Source organism: Scyliorhinus torazame, chromosome 6 (genome assembly GCF_047496885.1).
Source record: "Scyliorhinus torazame isolate Kashiwa2021f chromosome 6, sScyTor2.1, whole genome shotgun sequence".
Classification (NCBI taxonomy): Eukaryota; Metazoa; Chordata; class Chondrichthyes; order Carcharhiniformes; family Scyliorhinidae; genus Scyliorhinus; species Scyliorhinus torazame.
The window spans coordinates 79,668,398-79,691,370 of NC_092712.1; positions in this window are offsets into that span (position 1 = coordinate 79,668,398).

The window sequence follows — 22,973 nt, forward strand, 5'->3', positions numbered from 1 at the left end:
CTTTGGAAGGAATAACAGGAATGCGGAATATTTGGCTAATGGTAAAGTTCTTGAAAGTGTGGATGAGCAGAGGGATCGAGGTGTCCATGTACATGGATCCCTGAAAGTTGCCACCCAGGTTGATAGGGTTGTGAAGAAGGCCTATGGAGTGTTCGCCTTTATTGGTAGAGGGATTGAGTTCCGGAGTCGGGAGGTCATGTTGCAGCTGTACAGAACTCTGGTACGGCCGCATTTAGAGTATTGCGTACAGTTCTGGTCACCGCATTATAGGAAGGACGTGGAGGCTTTGGAGCGGGTGCAGAGGAGATTTACCAGGATGTTGCCTGGTATGGAGGGAAAATCTTATGAGGAAAGGCTGATGGACTTGAGGTTGTTTTCGTTGGAGAGAAGAAGGTTAAGAGGAGACTTAATAGAGGCATACAAAATGATCAGGGGGTTGGATAGGGTGGACAGTGAGAGCCTTCTCCCGCGGATGGATATGGCTGGCACGAGGGGACATAACTTTAAACTGAGGGGTAATAGATATAGGACAGAGGTCAGAGGTAGGTTCTTTACGCAAAGAGTAGTGAGGCCGTGGAATGCCCTACCTGCTACAGTAGTGAACTCGCCAACATTGAGGGCATTTAAAAGTTTATTGGATAAACATATGGATGATAATGGCATAGTGTAGGTTAGATGGCTTTTGTTTCGGTGCAACATCGTGGGCCGAAGGGCCTGTACTGCGCTGTATTGTTCTATGTTCTATAAGGGGAACCTCTCAGGATAAAAATCCTGACCGGGGTTCAGGTTGGGGAGGGTGGCCCTTTGGGGAGAGAAGTTGTTTGCTTTGTAATTATTGTATCTACCAAAATAAACCTTTGTTCATTCCTATCCTACCCGTGCATTCCTGCGTCTCCTCCGTTGGATTCTGCAAGAAATAATAATGTTGTTGGAATCCCGTTTGGATCAAACATCAGACCAGGGTTGGAGATGGCAAGTGGTATGGAAGGAGTGAGGGTCATGGATTTTCTTTGAGGAGGGGGATGATGACCTGAAGGGAGAGAACTATTAACAATATTAGCTAACTTGGAGCTAGGAAGGGAAGTCAGTTGGCCAGGAATTAGTGGGAATCGGTTTGAATAAGCAACTCAGAGCCTAGCCAGTACGCAGTGGTGCCGAGTTGTAATGCAGTAGCTCAGGGACAGACAGCTCCCTCTATTACAGATATATAACAACAACCTACATTTATCTGGCACAGCCAACGTAGTAAAACATCCCAAGGCGCTTAATACGAGCAATATCAATAAAACATTTTTGACATTTTTTTGAAGGAGAAATCAGGAAGGATGCCAAAACATCTGAGCCAGTTATTTAAGAGCGTCTGAAAAGGGGATAGAGAGGTAGGGAGGCACAAAGAGGAATTCCTGTGCTTAGTGCCAAGGCAGCTGAAAGAAATAGTAATACATAAATAATAACAAACGTATAAAGGAATAAAACAAGGAATTCACAGGAGGCCACAACTGAAGGAGTGCAGAGACCTCGAAGTGTCATGGGACGAAGAAGCTCCACAAATTGGGAGCAGCGCAACTGTGGAGGGATTTAACAACAAGGGTGCGAATTTTAAAATTGAGCTGCTCTTGGATGGAGACCAGTGAAAGTCAGCAGGCATGAAAGTGATAGGTGTCTGAGGTTTTTGGAGTGAGTTAAGATGTGGGTAGCCAATATTTGAATGAGCACAAGTCTGTGTGGAATGGAATTCGAATATTGAAAACTCTGCCTGGCTGCAGCCTGGGTGAGGGTGCACAGCATAATAATGGGGAAAGAAAAGCTGGCAACATAGCCCATTTCACCCCTTCTACCTGAAAATACTTTTACAATGCATAAAATTAACCATTCATTAATTGGTATGATTTTGGAACTAGATATTCTCTTCAGTGGCTGGAATGATATGGCCTCTGATATGCATTTTGGCATCTTTGTGCCACAGCTCATCTGGTGGCCCTGGCAGTGTCTGCTCAGATACCTTATATGGTCCCAATAGTTGTGTAAGTCACACTGACATTGGGGCTGTATATAGCAAGAACAAGTACTTAGTGACAGCTTAACATTACTCAGTTATGCCGTTGCATCGTTCACGTGGTCTGTATTGCATCTTTCTGTTATATTGAACTTTTGTAATAGTTAAGCTAAACTGTTATCAGAAAGTCTCGTTTTGGAGGTTTCAAAAATAAATCTAATTTCCTTTGTAATATTTTCTCACACAATGGTAAACAAAACATGTACTGCAACATTTAAAGAGTTTTCAAATTTTAATTCTCTTGTGTTTTGCTTTCGTTGAATTAGAGCAGCACGTGCTGAACACGATATGTAATCTGACACAAAACAAGATATGTTGACTTTGAGCAGTTCTGGAAATCTGCCAAATGACATAATAATCGTGGCAAAATCCCCTTCTTAAACTGGAGGGTTAGACCAGAGCTCATTTTGCAGCGAATCGTATCCCTGGATTAATTTTGTTCAACAAATCTCAGTGATCTTAACCAGCCCTACGCATTTTGTAATTGTTTTCTCCTTTCAAAGAACTATAGATGGTTAGAATTTACATTACATTCACTGGTCAGCTGATGCACATCGTGTTGAGTCATAGCGCACACTGCATTCGCTTAGATAAGACATTCAATGTGTCTCTCAGTGTTTATAAACTGAATGTGCAGCAGCAATTACAGCCTGTGGCAAAATGTTTTATTGCACCGTTGCTGGTTCTGTTATAATGTGTAATTCCAAGGAGTATGAAGGAAGTAGATAAGGAAATTGACTTAGAAAATGAGTTCCATTCTTTTAACACCATTGTCTTTTGGAAGTCTTCTGATTGATATAAAAGGGAAGTGAGTTCTTATTGTCCCAAATATTACGTGTTTGCCTTACTTTGCTGTATCCTTTACTCAATGTGATTAGTCAGATCAGAGATTTCCATTTGCAGCATTTTCCTGTTCATAAACAAGTTTAATGTTTTGCCAGTTCCATAGCAATGGATAGTTGATTACTGACATTACAGGATAATGGATATGTGGAGATGATTACACAGAATAAAAGACAATTTGAAGTTATAAATGCACTTCTCACAAACTATGAATAATTCCATATATTTTAATGCTGGCTTCCACTACACTTGTGTCCGGGTAAAAGTTACAGTTTGTATCTGTACATACAGCACCGATTACATGTAACCCACAATCTTAACACAAACCCAATATGCAGGTCTCAAGCTTATACGATGCATACTAAAACTGCACCATTATTATTCGAAAAATTATATGAGATGCCCTCTCTTTGGCCTGCAACAAACTGCATTACATGGCTGTGTTATAATGTGGAAAACAAGAATGAAAGACTCATGGGAATGGAGTTCATGGGTAGAATTACTCCTATTGTTGTTGGATTATTTGGCCAGAAATCACATGGGAGCTTGACCAATCTCCTGCAGAATCCACAGAAAGCCTACAGTGCAGAAGGAGGCCATTCGGCCCATTGAATCTGCAACGACCCTTTGAAAGAGCATCCTACCTAGGCCCATTCCTCTGCCCTATCCCTGTAACCCCACCTAATCTGCACATCTTTTGACTGTGGAAGGAAATCGGAGCACCCGGAGGAAACTCACGCAGACATGGGGAAAACGTGCAAACTCCACACAGTCACCCGAGGCAGGAATCGAACCTGGGACCCTGGCAGCAGTGCTAACCACTGTGCCACCATGCCGCCCATCATGGAAGATCATGTGGGAGGGCTATGAAATAATTAAGTGTTTAGGGATGTCAAAAGCCACTAAGTTAGATGAGGTATCAGATGAAAGTAGGTAATCCTGGTAGTTGAGAGGATATGGAGTTTAAAAATCAGTTCCGGTTTAAACTGGACATCAAGACTCAGGGTGGTGGCAAACGATGTGATCAATGGTCCTTTCTTCTTCAATTGACTGAACATATCTCAAAAGCTATCCAGATGCCTTAAGGTACAGCTTATTATTGCAATACAACTTTTAGAGAATATACAGATTGTGTACACATATCGCTGAAGCGGGATATAGGCAGCATGTGACTAGCTGCCTGTTGGGTGTGTGTGCATGTGCACACATGCATGTGTGTGTACATATGCATGCATATGTGTGCACATGTGTCATATGTGTTGAATCCCAAGGTTACATGTGTTCGTCGAACTGTCCTGTATTGTGTATGTGAATGTGAGTTTTCAAGAAGAGGGAAACTAACACAACAGCTACAGTATTTCCAAACACAGGGGGATAGGACAAAGAAAATACCAGTTGCATGTTAGCCGTTGGTTAGATGGTTGAAGTCTTGCCTCATCAAGGCTGACACTCCAGTGCAGTACTGAGGGAGTGCTGCATTGTTGGAGGCTGGATGTGCCATCTTTCAGATGAGATGTTAAACCGAGGCCCCATCTGGGTGAGGTAAATTGTCCCTAATGGCGGGATGTCAATTAAGCTCATTAATGATTTACTTGACACCACTTATCCCTGAGGCTGGAATTCAGTGGTGGCTCAGGGGCTTAATGGGACTTCACACTCTCTGATGTCTTCCTCACTTAACTCCCGCCCCTTTAATTCCACCCTGTACCTAGCCCATCCAGATGGCCCCTTTCTCCGCCCATAATCATATCATCTCTCACCCCCTGCCACGTCGCAACAACCACCCCCCTTTCCCTCCCCCCAGTCCCCCCTTCCGCTTCCCGCCTCCCCCTGCCATCCCTCTCGGCCTTCTCCCCACCACCTCACTTCCGTTCACCAGTATAACCTGCTAGCGCAGCAGCCCCTGCCCAAACGCACTCTCCAATGACCTCTCCCTATACACCCCACTCCTCAGCTCAAGGAGGAAGACTCCCTGTTGACCTTACCCTCCCCCATCCAAACAAAGACTTCTCCTGAACTGCAGGCAGTCTTCAGTAAGGCCTTTGACAAGGTCCCTCATGGTAGACTATTACAAAAGGTGAAGTCACACGGGATCAGGGGTGAGCTGGCAAGGTGGATACAGAACTGGCTAGGCCATAGAAGGCAGAGAGTAGCAATGGAGGGATGCTTTTCTAATTGGAGGGCTGTGACCAGTGGTGTTCCACAGGGATCAGTGCTGGGACCTTTGCTCTTTGTAGTATATATAAATGATTTGGAGGAAAATGTAACTGGTCTGGTTAGTAAGTTTGCAGACGACACAAAGGTTGGTGGAATTGCGGATAGCGATGAGGACTGTCGGAGGATACAGCAGGATTTAGATTGTCTGGAGACTTGGGCGGAGAGATGGCAGATGGAGTTTAATCCGGACAAATGTGAGGTAATGCATTTTGGAAGGTCTAATGCAGGTAGGGAATATACAGTGAATGGTAGAACCCTCAAGAGTATTGAAAGTCGACTTCCGGGTGCGGCGATGACCAGCTGAGTCGCACGTTTCGGCAGCTCCCTGTGAAACGGACTTTTGGGCTCTTGATAGGAGCCCCAACGGCAATTTTGACGGCTAAAAACACTGTGCGGTAAACCAGAAGGGAATCCCCCCTGGATACGGATGGAAAAAGGAGAGGGAAGTGGCCAGATTGCAGTGGATCCTTTAGAACAGCGGCAAGGAAGGCAAGCAAAAACCAAGATGGCGTCGGAAGGTGGCAGTTTAACATGGGGCCCTGAACAACAAGAGTTCTTGAAATGCTGTGTGGAAGAGATCAAAAAGGAAATGAAGAAAGAGCTGTTGGCCCCGATACTACAGGCGATCGAAGGGCTAAAGGAGGAACAAAAGACCCAGGAGCGGGAGCTTCGGGTCGTGAAGGCAAAGGCAGCCGAGAATGAGGACGATATACAGGGCCTGGTGGTGAAGACGGAGACGCAGGAGGCACATCAGAAACGATGTGTGGAAAGGTTGGAGGCACTGGAAAACAACGCAAGGAGGAACAACCTGAGGATTCTTGGTCTTCCTGAAGGTGTGGAGGGAGCGGACGTCGGGGCATATGTGAGCACGATGCTGCACTCGTTAATGGGAGCGGAGGCCCCGGCAGGTCCGTTGGAGGTGGAGGGAGCATACCGAGTGATGGCGCGAGGACCGAGAGCAGGAGAAATTCCCAGAGCCATAGTGGTGAGATTCCTCCGTTTTAAGGATAGAGAAATGGTCCTTAGATGGGCGAAGAAAACTCGGAGTAGTAAATGGGAGAACGCGGTGATCCGCGTTTATCAAGACTGGAGTGCGGAGGTGGCGAGAAGGAGGGCGAGCTTTAATCGGGCCAAGGCGGTGCTTCATAAAAAGAAGATAAAATTTGGAATGCTGCAACCGGCAAGACTGTGGGTCACATATCGAGAGAGGCACCACTACTTTGAGACGGCGGATGAAGCGTGGACTTTTATTGTGGAAGAAAAACTGGAATGAGCGGGTTATTAAAAAGAACGTTCGAACAAAGTGGTGGGGCGAATGTGGGGGGCAAAGAGGGGTTTTATGTACTAATCCTGCGATGTGGTAACTTTTCTCTCTCCCACAGGTGGTGATGGGGGGAGGAGGGGAGGTGGAGGAGATGGGGCGTTGGCCATTGGGAGCGGGGCCAAGGGAGAAGCGCGGGCTTGGTTCCCGCGCTATGATAATCATGGCGGGAATAGAGAAGCAGGAAGGAGGGGGCATCGCACGGTGCGAGCCGAGGTCACGGGGGGAAGCCGAGGTCAGCCAGAGTTTGCTGACTTCTGGGAGCAACATGGGGGGAGTAATTACGCTAGCGGGGGATCTAGCGGGGGGGGGGTGGGAGGGGGGAATTACTGGGTTGCTGCTGCTGGGGAGAGGGGGGAGCTGGTATGGGAGAGGATGGGCGGGGGGGCACCGCCTGGGGGAGATACAGCTGCGTGGGAACCGGGTGAGGAGCTGGAAAAAGGTGATGGCTAATCGACAAGGGGGGGGGGGTAGGAAGCCCCCCAACTCGGCTGATCACGTGGAACGTGAGAGGGCTGAACGGGCCGATAAAGAGGGCACGTGTACTCGCACACCTTAAGAAACTTAAGGCAGATGTGGTTATGTTACAGGAAACGCACCTGAAACTGATCGACCAGGTTAGGCTACGCAAAGGATGGGTGGGGCAGGTGTTCCATTCGGGGCTAGATGCGAAAAACAGGGGGTTGCTATATTAGTGGGGAAGCGGGTAATGTTCGAGGCAAAGACTATAGTGGCGGATAACGGGGGCAGATACGTGATGGTGAGTGGCAAACTACAGGGGGAGACGGTGGTTTTGGTAAACGTATATGCCCCGAACTGGGATGATGCCAATTTTATGAGGCGGATGCTAGGACGCATTCCGGACCTAGAGATGGGAAAGCTGATAATGGGGGGAGATTTCAATACGGTGTTGGAACCAGGGCTGGATAGGTCGAAGTCCAGGACTGGAAGGAGGCCGGCAGCAGCCAAGGTACTTAAAGATTTTATGGAGAAGATGGGAGGTGTAGACCCGTGGAGATTTAGCAGACCTAGGAGTAAGGAGTTCTCGTTTTTCTCCTATGTCCATAAAGTCTACTCGCGAATAGACTTTTTTGTGCTGGGTAGGGCATTGATCCCGAAGGTGAGGGGAACGGAGTATACGGCTATAGCCATTTCGGATCACGCTCCACACTGGGTGGACTTGGAGATAGGGGAGGAAACAGGAGGGCGCCCACCCTGGAGAATGGACATGGGACTAATGGCAGATGAGGGGGTGTGTCTAAGGTTGAGGGGGTGCATTGAAAAGTACTTGGAACTCAATGATAATGGGGAGGTCCAGGTGGGAGTGCTCTGGGAGGCGTTGAAGGCGGTGGTTAGAGGGGAGCTGATATCAATAAGGGCACATAAAGGGAAGCAGGAGAGTAAGGAACGGGAGCGGTTGCTGCAAGAACTTTTGAGGGTGGACAGACAATATGCGGAAGCACCGGAGGAGGGACTGTACAGGGAAAGGCAAAGGCTACATGTAGAATTTGACTTGCTGACTACAGGCACTGCAGAGGCACAATGGAGGAAGGCACAGGGTGTACAGTACGAATATGGGGAGAAGGCGAGCAGGTTGCTGGCACACCAATTGAGGAAAAGGGGAGCAGCGAGGGAAATAGGGGGAGTGAGGGATGAGGAAGGAGAGATGGAGCGGGGAGCGGAGAGAGTGAATGGAGTGTTCAAGACATTTTATAAAAAATTATATGAAGCTCAACCCCCGGATGGGAGGGAGAGAATGATGGGCTTCTTGGATCGGCTGGAATTTCCCAAGGTGGAAGAGCAGGAAAGGGTGGGACTGGGAGCACAGATCGAGGTAGAAGAAGTGGCGAAAGGAATTAGGAGCATGCAGGCGGGAAAGGCCCCGGGACCGGATGGATTCCCAGTCGAATTCTATAGAAAATATGTGGACTTGCTCGCCCCGGTACTGACGAGGACCTTTAATGAGGCAAAGGAAAGGGGACAACTGCCCCCGACTATGTCTGAAGCAACGATATCGCTTCTCTTAAAGAAGGAAAAGGACCCGCTACAATGCGGGTCCTATAGACCTATTTCCCTCCTAAATGTAGATGCCAAGGTCCTGGCCAAGGTAATGGCAATGAGAATAGAGGAATGTGTCCCGGGGGTGGTCCACGAGGACCAAACTGGGTTTGTGAAGGGGAGACAGCTGAACACGAATATACGGAGGTTGTTAGGGATAATGATGATGGCCCCACCAGAGGGAGAAACGGAGATAGTAGTGGCGATGGATGCCGAGAAAGCATTTGATAGAGTGGAGTGGGATTATTTGTGGGAGGTGTTGAGGAGATTTGGTTTTGGAGAGGGGTATGTTAGATGGGTGCAGCTGTTGTATAGGGCCCCAGTGGCGAGCGTGGTCACGAATGGACGGGGATCTGCATATTTTCGGCTCCATAGAGGGACAAGGCAGGGATGCCCTCTGTCCCCATTATTGTTTGCACTGGCGATTGAGCCCCTGGCGATAGCGTTGAGGGGTTCCAAGAAGTGGAGGGGAGTACTTAGGGGAGGAGAAGAGCACCGGGTATCTTTGTATGCGGACGATTTGCTACTATACGTGGCGGACCCGGCGGAGGGGATGCCAGAAATAATGCGGATACTTGGGGAGTTTGGGGATTTTTCAGGGTATAAATTGAACATGGGGAAAAGTGAGTTGTTTGTGATGCATCCAGGGGAGCAGAGTAGAGAAATAGAGGAGCTACCGTTGAGGAAGGTAACAAGGGACTTTCGTTACCTGGGGATCCAGATAGCTAAGAATTGGGGCACATTGCATAGGTTAAATTTAACGCGGTTGGTGGAACAGATGGAGGAGGATTTCAAGAGATGGGATATGGTATCCCTGTCAATGGCAGGGAGGGTGCAGGCGGTTAAGATGGTGGTCCTCCCGAGATTCCTCTTTGTGTTTCAGTGCCTCCCGGTGGTGATAACAAAGAACAAAGAACAAAGAAATGTACAGCACAGGAACAGGCCCTTCGGCCCTCCAAGCCCGTGCCGACCATACTGCCCGACTAAACTACAATCTTCTACACTTCCTGGGTCCGTATCCTTCTATTCCCATCCTATTCATATATTTGTCAAGATGCCCCTTAAATGTCCCTATCGTCCCTGCTTCCACTACCTCCTCCGGTAGTGAGTTCCAGGCACCCACTACCCTCTGCGTAAAAAACTTGCCTCGTACATCTACTCTAAACTTTGCCCCTCTCACCTTAAACCTATGCCCCCTAGTAATTGACCCCTCTACCCTGGGGAAAAGCCTCTGACTATCCACTCTGTCTATGCCCCTCATAATTTTGTATACCTCTATCAGGTCGCCCCTCAACCTCCTTCTGATTACGAAGGCTTTTTTTAAAAGGATTGAAAAGAGCATCATGGGTTTTGTGTGGGCCGGGAAGACCCCGAGAGTGAGGAAGGGATTCTTACAGCGTAGCAGGGATAGGGGGGGCTGGCACTACCGAGCCTAAGTGAGTATTATTGGGCCGCTAATATTTCAATGGTGAGTAAGTGGATGGGAGAGGAGGAGGGAGCGGCGTGGAAGAGATTAGAGAGGGCGTCCTGTAGGGGGACTAGCCTACAGGCTATGGTGACAGCCCCATTGCCGTTCTCACCGAGGAACTACACCACAAGCCCAGTGGTGGTGGCTACACTGAAGATTTGGGGACAGTGGAGACGGCATAGGGGAAAGACTGGAGCCTTGGGGGGGTCCCCGATAAGAAACAACCATAGGTTTGCCCCGGGGGGAATGGATGGGGGATATGGAATGTGGCAAAGAGCAGGAATAACGCAACTGAAAGATCTGTTTGTGGATGGGAAGTTCGCGAGTCTGGGAGCGCTGACCGAGAAATATGGGTTGCCCCAAGGGAATGCATTCAGGTATATGCAACTGAGGGCTTTTGCGAGGCAACAGGTGAGGGAATTCCCGCAGCTCCCGACACAAGAGGTGCAGGACAGAGTGATCTCAAAGACATGGGTGGGGGATAGTAAGGTGTCAGATATATATAGGGAAATGAGGGACGAAGGGGAGACTATGGTAGATGAACTAAAAGGGAAATGGGAAGAAGAGCTGGGGGAGGAGATCGAGGAGGGGCTGTGGGCAGATGCCCTAAGCAGGGTAAACCCGTCGTCCTCGTGTGCCAGGCTAAGCCAGATTCAGTTTAAGGTATTACACAGGGCACATATGACTGGAGCACGGCTCAGTAAATTTTTTGGGGTGGAGGATAGGTGTGCGAGGTGCTTGAGAAGCCCAGCGAATCATACCCATATGTTTTGGTCATGCCCGGCACTACAGGGGTTTTGGATGGGGGTGGCACCGCCCACTTAAAGCAGCAATGCCCTGCAAAAGGCAGGCAATGTTTAAATTGCGGGAAGCCTGGACATTATGCAGCCTTGTGCAGGTCTGCACCACCAGTCAAGGGCCAGTGATCCCAATTTCAACTCAAGCACTTTCGATGTGTACAGATTCTGATCCTGGTAGCACTATGGATCCAGAGGACGACTGCCTGGTGTCTCCCTATCATGTGGGCATCATCACTACGTGGGAGTATGCCTCCTCAAATTCAGCAAGACGCCTATCTATCCTCAATGTGGGTTCCGCGGATGAATGGCGTGCTGTCATACACGTAAATCAATGCAGCATACAGTTCAAGATGGACACTGGTGCTTCTGTCAATCTCATCTCTCAAGCTGATTTTGACCGCATTAAAAAGCAACCCAAAATTCTTCTGCCAGCCTGCCAGCTCCTCGATTATAATGGCAATGCCACAACTGCACTAGGATCCTGTCATCTCTTCATCTCCAACAAGCCCGTCAATGCCACACTGTGATTTGAAATCAGCAAGCCTGATAAGGCATCCCTGCTTGGTGCCCATGCATGCCAGCTACTCAACCTCGTACAGCGAGTCCATGCCATGTCTTCTTCCAATGTGGATCTTCAGGCTGACATTGATGACATCCTTGCTCAATATCAGGATGTGTTTAGTAAATGGGTACGCTGCCATATTGCTACAAGATCCTACTCAGGCCTGATGCCACGCCTGTAATCCATGCACCACGCCGGGTGCCGGCTCCCCTGAAGGAACGTTTAAAGGCACAGCTACAGGAGTTCCAAGACCAGGGCATCATATCCAAAGTGACGGAACCGGCTGACTGGGTCAGCTCGATGGTCTGTGTGAAGAAGACCTCAGGAGAGTTGCGGATATGCATAGATCCCAAAGATCTTAACCAGAACATAATGCGGGAACACTACCCGATCCCGAAGTGGGAGGACCTGACCAGTGAGATGGCACATGCCAAATTCTTCACGAAGCTAGATGCATCGCGTGGTTTCTGGCAGATACAACTGGACGAGTCCAGCAGGAATCTCTGCACATTCAACACACCATTTGACAGGTACTGTTATAACCGTATGCCGTTCGGCATTGTCTCAGCCTCTGAAATCTTCCATAGGATAATGGAGCAGATGATGGAGGGCATTGAGGGTGTGCGTGTCTACGTAGATGATGTAATCATATGGTCCACAACCCCCGAGGAACACATATCTCGTCTCAAACAAATCTTTTGACGTGTCCATGCAAATGGCCTCAAGCTGAACAAGGCCAAGTGCTCCTTTGGCATGTCTTCCATCAAGTTCTTGGGCGACCAGATATCCCAGCAGGATGTGCGACCAGATTCGGACAAGGTCAAGGCCATTAACGCCATGAAGACCCCGGAAGACAAAAAGGCGGTACTACGCTTCCTTGGAATGGTGAACTTCTTGGGAAAATTCATTCCCAACCTGGCATCACACACCATGGCTCTCAGGCATCTGGTGAAGAAATCCACTGCATTCCAGTGTCTACCCACACATCAAGCAGAGTGGCTCGAGCTCAAATCAAAGCTCACTACTGCTCCGGTCCTAGCATTTTTTGACCCGGACAGGGAAACAAAAATCTCCACGGACGCAAACCGTCCGTGTGGTGTGTGGTGTGGTGCTCCTCCAGAGGGATGACTCCTCGTCCTGGGCCCCAGTTGCTTATGCGTCAAGGGCCATGACTCCTACTGAACAGAGATACACCCAGATAGAAAAAGAGTGCCTGGGCCTCCTAACCGGCATTGTAAAGTTCCATGACTACGTCTACAGTCTACCAACATTCACAGTGGAGACTGACCACAGACCCTTGGTCCATATCATTCATAAGGACCTGAATTTCATGACGCCCAGGCTTGAGCGTATTCTCCTTCGACTCCGAAGGTACGATTTTGAGTTTGTATACACATCAGGCAAGGAGCTGATAATTGATGGAGGCTGGTCAGCTCCAGCTGTTGTTGTTTGACAGACTGCTCCCAGATCGTTTGTAGTTCGTATGGCTGATGGCTCCATTGTCAGGCGCAACAGAAGAGCACTGCGCAAAGTTGCCTGCCCACCACCAGATCTTACTTTTCCATATGTTGCTATGCCTCCTCCGAACACCTCACTCCATGAGGCCACCAATCTGGCAGCAATCCCGCCTGTCAAGGCGCTGTTGTCCCCACCTCCACCTCTCAGGCGGTCGACAAGGATCAGACGCAAGCCCCAAAGATTGGACTTATAGACATTTATCTTGTGAATTTTGTTCTGTATCTGCACGCTAGACGCCTGTTATGTATATATTCATCCACTCGGCATTCAATGTAAATAGTTACACATGTAAATACAGTCGCATGTGCTCCAAGCAACCAACATTTTTTTAAAAAAGGGGTGATGTCATGATATGCACTCATGCACATAATGAGATACAGACAGGCAGTGACAGACACCCAGTACAGCCAATCAACACACAGGACAGAACACAACCAATCACCAGGCAGAACACTAGAGGGTGGTCTCCCACTATAAAACACACGAGGCATCAACACTCTGCCTCTTTCCACTGGTGACAACTGTAGTGACAGTCAGGGTGTATATATCAATTAGCACCTTCTACACGTGGCTCAGAGCTAGTCTGGTCGAGTTAGTTATAGTAAGCACACTTAGATTAGTAGAGTGTCAAACCCACAGCGAACTGTGTGCACTGCTTAACAAGTTCAATAAAGCATTTGAAAATCGCTTACTGTCACGAGTAGGCTTCAATGAAGTTACTGTGAAAAGCCCCTAGTCGCCACATTCTGGTGCCTGTTCGGGGAGGCTGGTACGGGACCAACATCACAGTTTGGAGTCTACTTTCAAATCCAACTGCATCCAGTTGCAGTTCGTGTTACCCCATGGTCATCCATGGTCGCGAAAAGCATGATATAAATGCAAGTCTCTCTTCCTTTCTTTCATGGTATCTGACAATTCAATACATCAAGATTGGTTTAACACTGTTAAATATTTTTCCTTAAAAGGTTTTGTTTTGTTTTTCTCACAACAGCTTTCAAGTGCCGTGATTATTTCCACATGCTTTCAGCAGTTTTTAATCAGAAAGAAGTTTAGGCTTCATAATATTGTCTTTATTTGTCAGTTTTTTTTGTACAATCCCCTTCTCAACTCGTTATCATACCAGCTGTCAACTAGGCTTCAAATCACAAACTATTATTTGTGTTTGGAGCGCTGCCTAATTCAAGAATAAAGCAATATTCATTGCACATGTAGCAGCCAAGATTTTAGTAAATTGGTCCGTGGTGGATCAGGTGATGTCTGCCCACATGACGCAGGGACAGAGTACAGGCCTTCTCTACTTCCATATATCCCCCCTGAAATTGCCGAGTTCTAATTCTAAAATTATGCCCCCATGTTTTTGGTTTTACCTCAGAGGGAATAATTAGCCTATCTACCCAATCAAATCCTTCAAACATTTTATCACTCTTATCAGATCGCCTTTTAGTCTTTTGTACTCGAGGGAATTCAAGTCATGTTTATGCAACCTGTCCTCCTAATTTGCCCCTCTAAACCTTGGTGTCATTCCAGTGAATCTGCGTTGCATCCCCTCCAAGATCGGTATATTCTTCCAGTGATGAGGTGCCCAAAATTGCACAGTTTTCAGACAGGGTCTGACCAAGGCTCTGTACAACTGAAGCATATCTGCCTCACTTTCATATTCCAGTCCCTGGGGCGATAGATTACATTACCTAATGATTCATACAAAGCTCAGCCATCATCAACAGAAATTCGCTTGGGGATATTGTTAAGCAATAAATCCCGAGTATTAGACGTCTAGCGTCAGCTTTGGCTGTGTGTGCTTCAACAAACGGAAAACCATTCTGGTTATCCAGTTTCACAGGGCTTAGCAATTAAAGATGTCTGATCCTGTGTGCCTGATTCAATGTGGCCAAGCAATGATCTCATCCAAATATCAAAAACAGAAACTGGAGTAACCCAGAGACATGACTCGCGTGCCGGGTCCTGATCTGTTATCATGGGCGTGGCGGTACATCAACCCCTAGATCCTGAAGATGTCTGTCCTAGGAAGTTGAAGCTTTAATTCTGAATCTCTCCTTGGATGAATTTTTTGAAAAGCACCATCAATCAGCCACTGAGGTTGGTGAGTGTTGACATCATAGCACCAAGACTGGATCAGGGATCCTTCCCATCGCAAAAGCCAATGACATGTCTCTTGGTTCTGGCATGTTGGTTAAAAGCTGGTGAGTGTGTCTTCCAACTGTACCATCGTAGTTGGAGGTTTCTCAGACTGTTGATCATTTTCTGATACCACTTCCACTGGCGTTGCTATGGTAATCTTATGTGCGGGAGTTGGTCTCTGCCCACTGGGACTTTCCAGGACCTGGAATGATGATGGACAAACCTGCTCCAGAAAAAGAGATATTGCTGCAGTTAAATCCGAGTCTGAATACTCCTTAATGTTTGAGGACTCAGGACTGTGCTGTTTTGACTGGCTAACGATAGTGATAGTCTTGACCTCTTCTGCTGTCTGGAGGAGATTCAGTGCTACTCAGCATCCCTGCTCAGAAAAGAGAACGGCTGGACAACATACATCAGCTCAAAGATCTGCTTGTTGCCATACCTCAGTCGTTCGCGGATCAAGGCGGTAACTGGGAGTCGTACTCCTACTGCTCCATAAAGTGAAGTGTCCATCATTCGAATCCAAAGGCCTTGGAGCCATTGTATCTCATCTGACAAGATTGTCATATTGACACCTAAATTTGATTTAAAATTTGCTAGATTACCATTTACTAGGATGTCAGTATTACAAATTGAAGAGGCGCATTCTCTGGATGTCAGCCAAGAAACATGGCTGTGTATCTTCAGGGTTTTTTGTCTCAACCTCATGGATTACCTTTGGGATGTCTGTTCAGAGGGGGAGTTTTGACTTGCGCACTTTACCCAAGTGTCCCTTGTAGTGATCTCTGTATATGTTAATACATGATTAATTAATGTGCAGTCAGTACAGTCAGATGCTCACTAGATGGCAACACTAATAGGAACTATAAAAGGAGTTTCCCACTCTTTCTTAGTGTTAGTATGTGTGTTTTGCAGCTAGAGGATAGACATGACCAGCTCAGAGTGCAGTGTAACATATTAATTGGTAATTTAATCTAATCTTAGTTAATTCTATTACTAGTCAAAGTATTAAAGTAAAATAACTCACAAGTATATTATTTTGTTACTCAATAAATAATTTGTCATCAACTGGAAGACTTTGACTGTTTATTATCAAATTAAATACAACTCGGCAAGATAAATGAGTAATATATATATTACATCTCTGTAATATAACATCCCTGTCTGTTGAAGTGGAAATATTGGGCAGTGCTCACAGGACACTGATCTTTACCTATTTCACATTGCAGTGCTGGCAAGGTAGATTTGCTGGGCCGCTCAGGAATTGTTTTCCTTGACTTGGATTATTCCTCCATTTCTGTAACCTGATACGATGGACTGAGGGTTGGTTTCTGACCCAAGTCGTGTTCCCTCCTCTTAGGATGGTTCTGTGTTGTTTACACATGTCAGGCAGTCTAACTTGCTGGATTACCTTGTCTAGGGTAAGATCATCTTTGTTTTCTTTTTTTTTTAAATTTTAGAGTACCCAATTAATTTTTTCCAATTAAGGGGCAATTTAGCGTGTTCAATCCACCTACCTTGCACATCTTTGGGTTGTGGGGGTGAAACCCACGCAAAGATGGGGAGAATGAACAAACTCCACACGGACAATGACCCAGAGCCGGGATTGAACCTGGGACCTCGGCGCCGTGAGACTGCAGTGCTACCACTGTGCCACCGTGCTGCCCTTGGTAAGATCATCTTTAGCTTTTGTGGGTCAAGGAATAATTAGTCTGCAACATACATCACGATTTTATCTCAGGTGAGCCCAGACTTTAAATTGCCACATTCACATCCCTCTGCCAGCCTGTAGAGATTGTTTATGAAGAAATTGATAAATTCCCCAGGCAGTTGGACTCTCTTATTAAATTTGACTCTCCACAAGCCAAGCTGGGGGCTAGCAATATTTGGAGTAGAGGACGAACCGGGAGTGCAGGAGACGAAAGAGGCCGGCATTCTGGCCTTTGCGTCCCTAGTAGCCCAGCGAAGGATCTTGCTAATGTGGAAGGAGGCGAAGCCCCCCAGCCTGGAGGCCTGGATAAATGATATGGCTGGGTTCATAAAGTTGGAGAAGATTAAGTTTGCCTTGAGAGCGTCTGCGCAGGGGATCTACAGGCGGTGGCAACCGTTCCTAGACTATCTCGCGGAGCGTTAGAGGAAGGTCGGTCAGCAGCAGCAGCAACCTTGGGGGGTGGGGGGGGGGATGGGGATGCCCTGGGAGGGGGGGGAGGGGGGGGAAAAGGGGGGACTGCCTGGGAGGGTGGATGAGCAAGAGATAACATGAAGGGTTGGGGAAACTGGCACGTACAGGTGAGGGCCAGTGTACAAAGCTGTGTAAATATATCATTTTGCCATGTATATATCTTGCTCTGCGCGATTTCTCGTTTTTTTTTGTTACGAGGGGGGGGGGTTATTGTTTGTAAGGGAGAAAAATTGTGTTAAAAAACTTTAATAAATATATATTTAAAAAAAAAATTTGACTCTCCAATATTTTATTGGATCTCAGGTTGAAGGATTTTAAACCATCATTAAATTTGGCAGATGACTCATCAATAGCTTGTCATGCAATGATGTCATTTGCAATTGCCCCTCTCAAGTAAAGGAGTGTACTGACTTGCATTTAGACCTGTAGCAATGCTGTATCTTAAAATTCCTCCAAAGACAGTGAAGCTGGAAATGTAAAATTGTGATCCATTTTCAGGATTTTTAAAAGTGTGGGTACAGCTTGATGCACTATCAATTATGACGAGAGTAGAATGTAATCGAGGCTTTATTACACAGAGATGTGTAGCCTCCTACAGCAACTGACGAAATGGCTGCTGCACGGAGAGCACACACATTTATACTCCGCGTACTGGGCGGAGCCAGCAGGCAGGGATCTACCCCCGTACCTGTAGTACAGGGGCCTTACCGTAATACCCATATATATACAGTATAATACAACAGTGGTGACTACCACACAGCTTTAAGAGATGACAGACTTCTCAAATGGGATTGCTGTTCACTGCTGAACACTGGAACTTTCCGCGCTGACTAGTTTTTGGTGGGATTTTCAAAATGATACGGCGCGCAATTGTACCAGCCCCTATTACTACACTATGTAGCCCCCTTTTAATTTATGAGTGGCTCGGTTTAAAACTAATCGAGCAGACAAGCTTTAGGCCAGGATCTTCCATTCCCGTTTGCAGCGGTTATCACGACGGGCAGAAGCGGAAAATCTTGCAAGATCAAGAACATTTATTTTACGTCCTCGTAAAACTCAGTTTGCCATAGTCCATACCTCTTGCTGATGGTGGGGCGGGTTTCCCACTCGTGAACATTTGGATTGTCATTTCCATTAACCTGCATCGAATTATAACCCCTGCTCACTGGTACCATGCCCCGATGCTGGATCATGAGGCTGTGCACACTGACGTGTTTCACAATGGTATATAAGGCAGCTGGGCCTGACAACCTGCACCTTGCTCCTCCATTCGAGGCCCATGTTGTCTGGGCAGCGCTCATGTGATTCAGTGTTAGGCTTTGATGGCAGCATCGGTTTCAGGGGGGAATGTCTCGAAACTCCGATCCCACCAGACCAGTGGCTGCAGGGTGAGGACTGGGGCTTGGCAAAGGGGGAAGTGGTCTCAGGCAGGTTCGGAGGCTGTAGAGCAAGGGCTGGTAGGGCGAAGCTGGTAGGGTGGTGGTGGGGGGATGGGGGCGAGGGGCAATTAAAGGGCCTCCTGACCGAACTGTGCATTTCCATGTGAGCAGACAAGCACAGCTGAGAGACATTACTGGACTCTCAATGGCATTGCAGGAATTCACCAAACTGAAGCAATCATGTGGATTCAGGTGACACTAATCATGCAAACTGGCACTAATTGATCTCCTGGGTTTAACCCCTCGCTCACAGCATAGCATTTCTCCACGGCAATGATGAAACTAAGTGCAATGGAGCAACGCGATAAGCTTTTGAAGAGTGTTGCATTTGTGGCACTGGACAGTTCCAGGAAGACAAGCCTCGGGCGACCCCCGCCATCTTGTATAGCCAGTTTAACAATTGGTGCTGTTGTATACTCCAAACACTGTAAACGTACAGTGCTGTGTATGAGGATGCCAGTGCCTGGGCTGAAAGCAGGTGAGGTTTACAACAGCTTTTTAAAAACATTAATCAGTCGAGTTGATGCCTCCGGGGGTGGGATCCCCATGGGTGAGGGGGAGTGCAGGCAGTGAGGGGGGAAACACCGGCGATATTTCTATGGTGTGGCGTGCCCAATGCTTGTCCGGTGAGGCGAGCCCCCTATACCTCCATGGTGGGGAGCGGCGGGGGTGTAATAGTGTATTAACACTTCTGTTCTTATCAGGGTATCCCTTAAAGATGGTGGCCCGATCTATGTGAAGCCATGTGCTGGCTCTATCAGGCCCTGCCCTACTAGAGTGATGGCGTAAACAATGCCTGCTCATTATTTTCTTTAAAGAGGCTCAAGATCTGGAGCGGAAACTGGTCTGTTCAAACTGGGGAAGTACACGCCAGTTTTCAGTCTGAGCCTGACACTTTGAAAAGATGTGGTGAGGCTGCACCCACTGTTTCATCAAGTAAATAATTTAATTATGTTGAGGTCCTTTGAGGACCCTTTCTGTTCCCTCAGAAATAAAAAGGTTGTTCACAGCTTTTTGGAATCAGAAGCTATCCCTGGAGGGGTCTTTCTGCATATTTAATAACTCTTCATAGCCAGTTCTAGAGATGTGAGTCTTACAAGGTTTGAGTAAACATCATTTATAGAACGCATTTGACAAGGTGCTGGACAAAAGGCTGCTGCATAAGATAAAGGTGCCTGGTATTACAGGTAATGTATTAGCATGGATAGAGATTGGTTAACTGACAGAGAGCAAAGAATGGGGATAAATGGGTACTTGTCTGGTTGGCGATCAGTGGCTAGTGGTGTGCCTCAGGGACCTGGGTATCCTTGTGCATGTATCGCAAAAAGTTGGTTTGCAGGTGCAGCAGGTAATTAAGAAAGCAAATGGAAATTTGTCCTTCATTGCTATCGGGATGGAATTTAAAAGCAGGGAGGTTATGCTGCAGCTGTATAGGGTGCTGGTGAGGCCACACCTGGAGTACGGTGTACAGTTTGGTCTCCTTACTTGAGAAAGGAATGCACTGGCACTGGAGAGGGTGCAGAGGAGATTCACTAGGTTGATTCCGGAGTTGAGAGGATTAGCTTATGAGGAGAGAGTATGTAGACTGGGACTATACTCATTGGAATTTAGAAGAATGAGGGGGGATCTTGTAGAAACATATAAAATTATGAAGGTAATAGATAGGATAGAAGCAGGGAGGTTGTTTCCACTGGCTGGTGAAAGCAGAACTAGGGGGCATAGCCTCAAAATAAGGGGAGCAGATTTAGGACTGAGTTGAGGAGGAACTTCTTCACCCAAAGGGTGGTGAATGTGGAATTTCTTGCCCAGTGAAGCAGTTGAGGCTACATCGTTAAATGTTTTTCAGGCAAAGGTGGATAGATTTTTGAACAGTAAAGGAATAAAAGGTCACAGTGAGGGGGTGGGTAGGTGGAGCTGACTCCACAAAAAGATCAGCCATGATTCTTATTGAAAGGAGGGGCCAGGTGGTCTACTCCTGCTCCTAGTTCTTATGCTCTTATGTTCTAAGATGCCGTGTCGACTGTACATGCTTCTAATTTGAAAGCGGCTTTTTAAACTCAGTGTAAAGGTTTGAGAACAGAAATGTGCTTTTAAAACAGTTGTCCTTAAAATATATCATATCTAACCACATGTTCCACAAGGGGCAGGTTTAGCTCACTGGGCTAAATCGCAGGCTTTTAAAGCAGACCAAGGCAGGCCAGCAGCACGGTTCAATTCCTGTACCCGCCTCCCTGAACAGGCGCCGGAATGTGGCGACTAGGGGCTTTTCACAGTAACTTCATTGAAGCCTACTCGTGACAATAAGCGATTTTCATTTCATGTTCTTGACATTATCCGATCTGTCTCCTGAGGGCAGATTGATTACCCTCTGTGCCCATACTGACTCGCCTCCATTAAGTTGGCGGTTTGGAAGAGAGCTTGAGATCTTAGCTAATTGTATCTTCCCACACACCAGCCCTTGGGGGGCTAAAATTTTCCCAAATGTCTGGATTAGATTCTCAAAATAAAACCAGAAAAGCTTGTGCATAACCTTTTTAAAGTATTAAAATTTCTGGGGATGCTTTGTTAAGTAGATCATGCTTGTCACGCTTGTGTGGCCACAGATCTGCCAGTGTCTCAGGTTTCTGTCTGCAAGCAGCAATTGCATAAATAACTTGTTTGATTCCTTAACCAATATTGATTTATGTTTTTTTTATGGGTTAATGGTGGAAGCAACCCTGTATGAATCTGAATATCCTCAAGCAGAAGATTTGTTGTAAGTTAACTAAATTATTTTATGCACCCACCTCCTTGGCAGATCCTCCTGAGCAAGTGGAGTAATCATAAAAATGACCTGATAGCTTCGAGCTGCTAAGCGTTGGGAAGTTTCTTTAAAGTGCAGGTCAAAAACAGAAAGGAAACCCCTCCAAAATCTGAATCTTGCAGAAACATTTTGTTTTTCATGACACAACTGTTTTTGACCTAGAGGAAGAAAACTGAGATAAATTTTGCAACTAAAACTGAGGAAAAGAACAGAAAGACTCCTTTAAGCCTCACCTTATTGTATTTCTCAATCGATTCCCAAATGTTTCACTTACATATGAATATAATAAATTGCCACTATTTATTGTTTGTATTTTTGCAGTAATATTATTAAAACCTAGGTTAGAATACGTACAGACAGTATGTCTGCTAGAGCTACGATTAAAAGTGAGGTGGTCAGTGATTTTTCAGGTGAAGTGATTTGCTAAAAGCCATTTTACCTGTTTGCAGATAACAAGCTAATGTAATGTTGTAACAGCCTGAGCCTGGCTAAACAAATCAAGGCACATCTTGTAACAAGAGACAAAAGAATGCTGTGTGGTTTGAGTGCGGTTGATGTAACTAATTGGAGAGGCTAGGTCTGTTTAGCCAAAGCAGTTGCTTCTAGGACTCTGAGCTGAGCAGGTTTTCAGCTTGGACCGAAACAAAGGTTTATCCCTCCAAGGACTCTGCACCAAGTTAAGCAAGTAAAATCCGGTTGTCAACTTTACACAAAAGTGGTATTTGAAATATGTGGATCGCTTAATTGGAATGTAGAGGCAGGTTCCAGGAAGCAAGTTAAGATGTTGTGCCTGTTAATTGTAATGCTACTTCTTTTTTGCTAATGTGCTTAACTAAAGTTTGTTTTAATATAAAAGCTGTGTACTGGTCAATATTATTACTCCTGTGGTGCAATAACATTTCCTCACAGTTTTACCATATAGTTGGGTCCTAATCTGGGATCTTAACCCAAATTGGGGTTCCGGTCTGGATCCATAACACATGAACAAACCAAATGTTTCACCTATTATAAAATGTCATGACCTTATGCTCACAAAATCCCAGTCACCCATCAGCCATATTCTCGCTGAACTACATTGGCCGGAATTCTCCAGCCGTTTGTTGGTGGCGGGATTCTCTGGTTCCGCTGACTGTGCACCCCTGCTGTGGGTATCCCAGCAGCGTTGAGTAACTTCAGTGGAAATTGTCACTAACAGTGGTGGGAACAGAGACTCCTACCGCCATCGAATGGCGTGCTGCCTCCTGCTGCGGATAAACAAGTGGCTGGAAGGTTGGAGAATCTAGCCCATTGGCTCCCAAAAAGCAATGCACTGATCTTAAAATTCAATTCCCTCCGTGGCTTTACCCCTCCATATATCTATAGCCTCCTCCTACCCCAAACCCTCCAAGATATCTGAACTCCTCCAATTCTGGGGCGAGAATCGCCGGGGCCTGGCGTGAATCCCGCCCCCACCGGTTGCCGAATTCTCCACCACCGGATATTCGGCGGGGGCGGGAATCGCGCCGCGCCGGTTGGCGGGTCACCCCCCGCGATTCTCCGGCCCGAATGGGTCGAAGTCCCGCCGCTA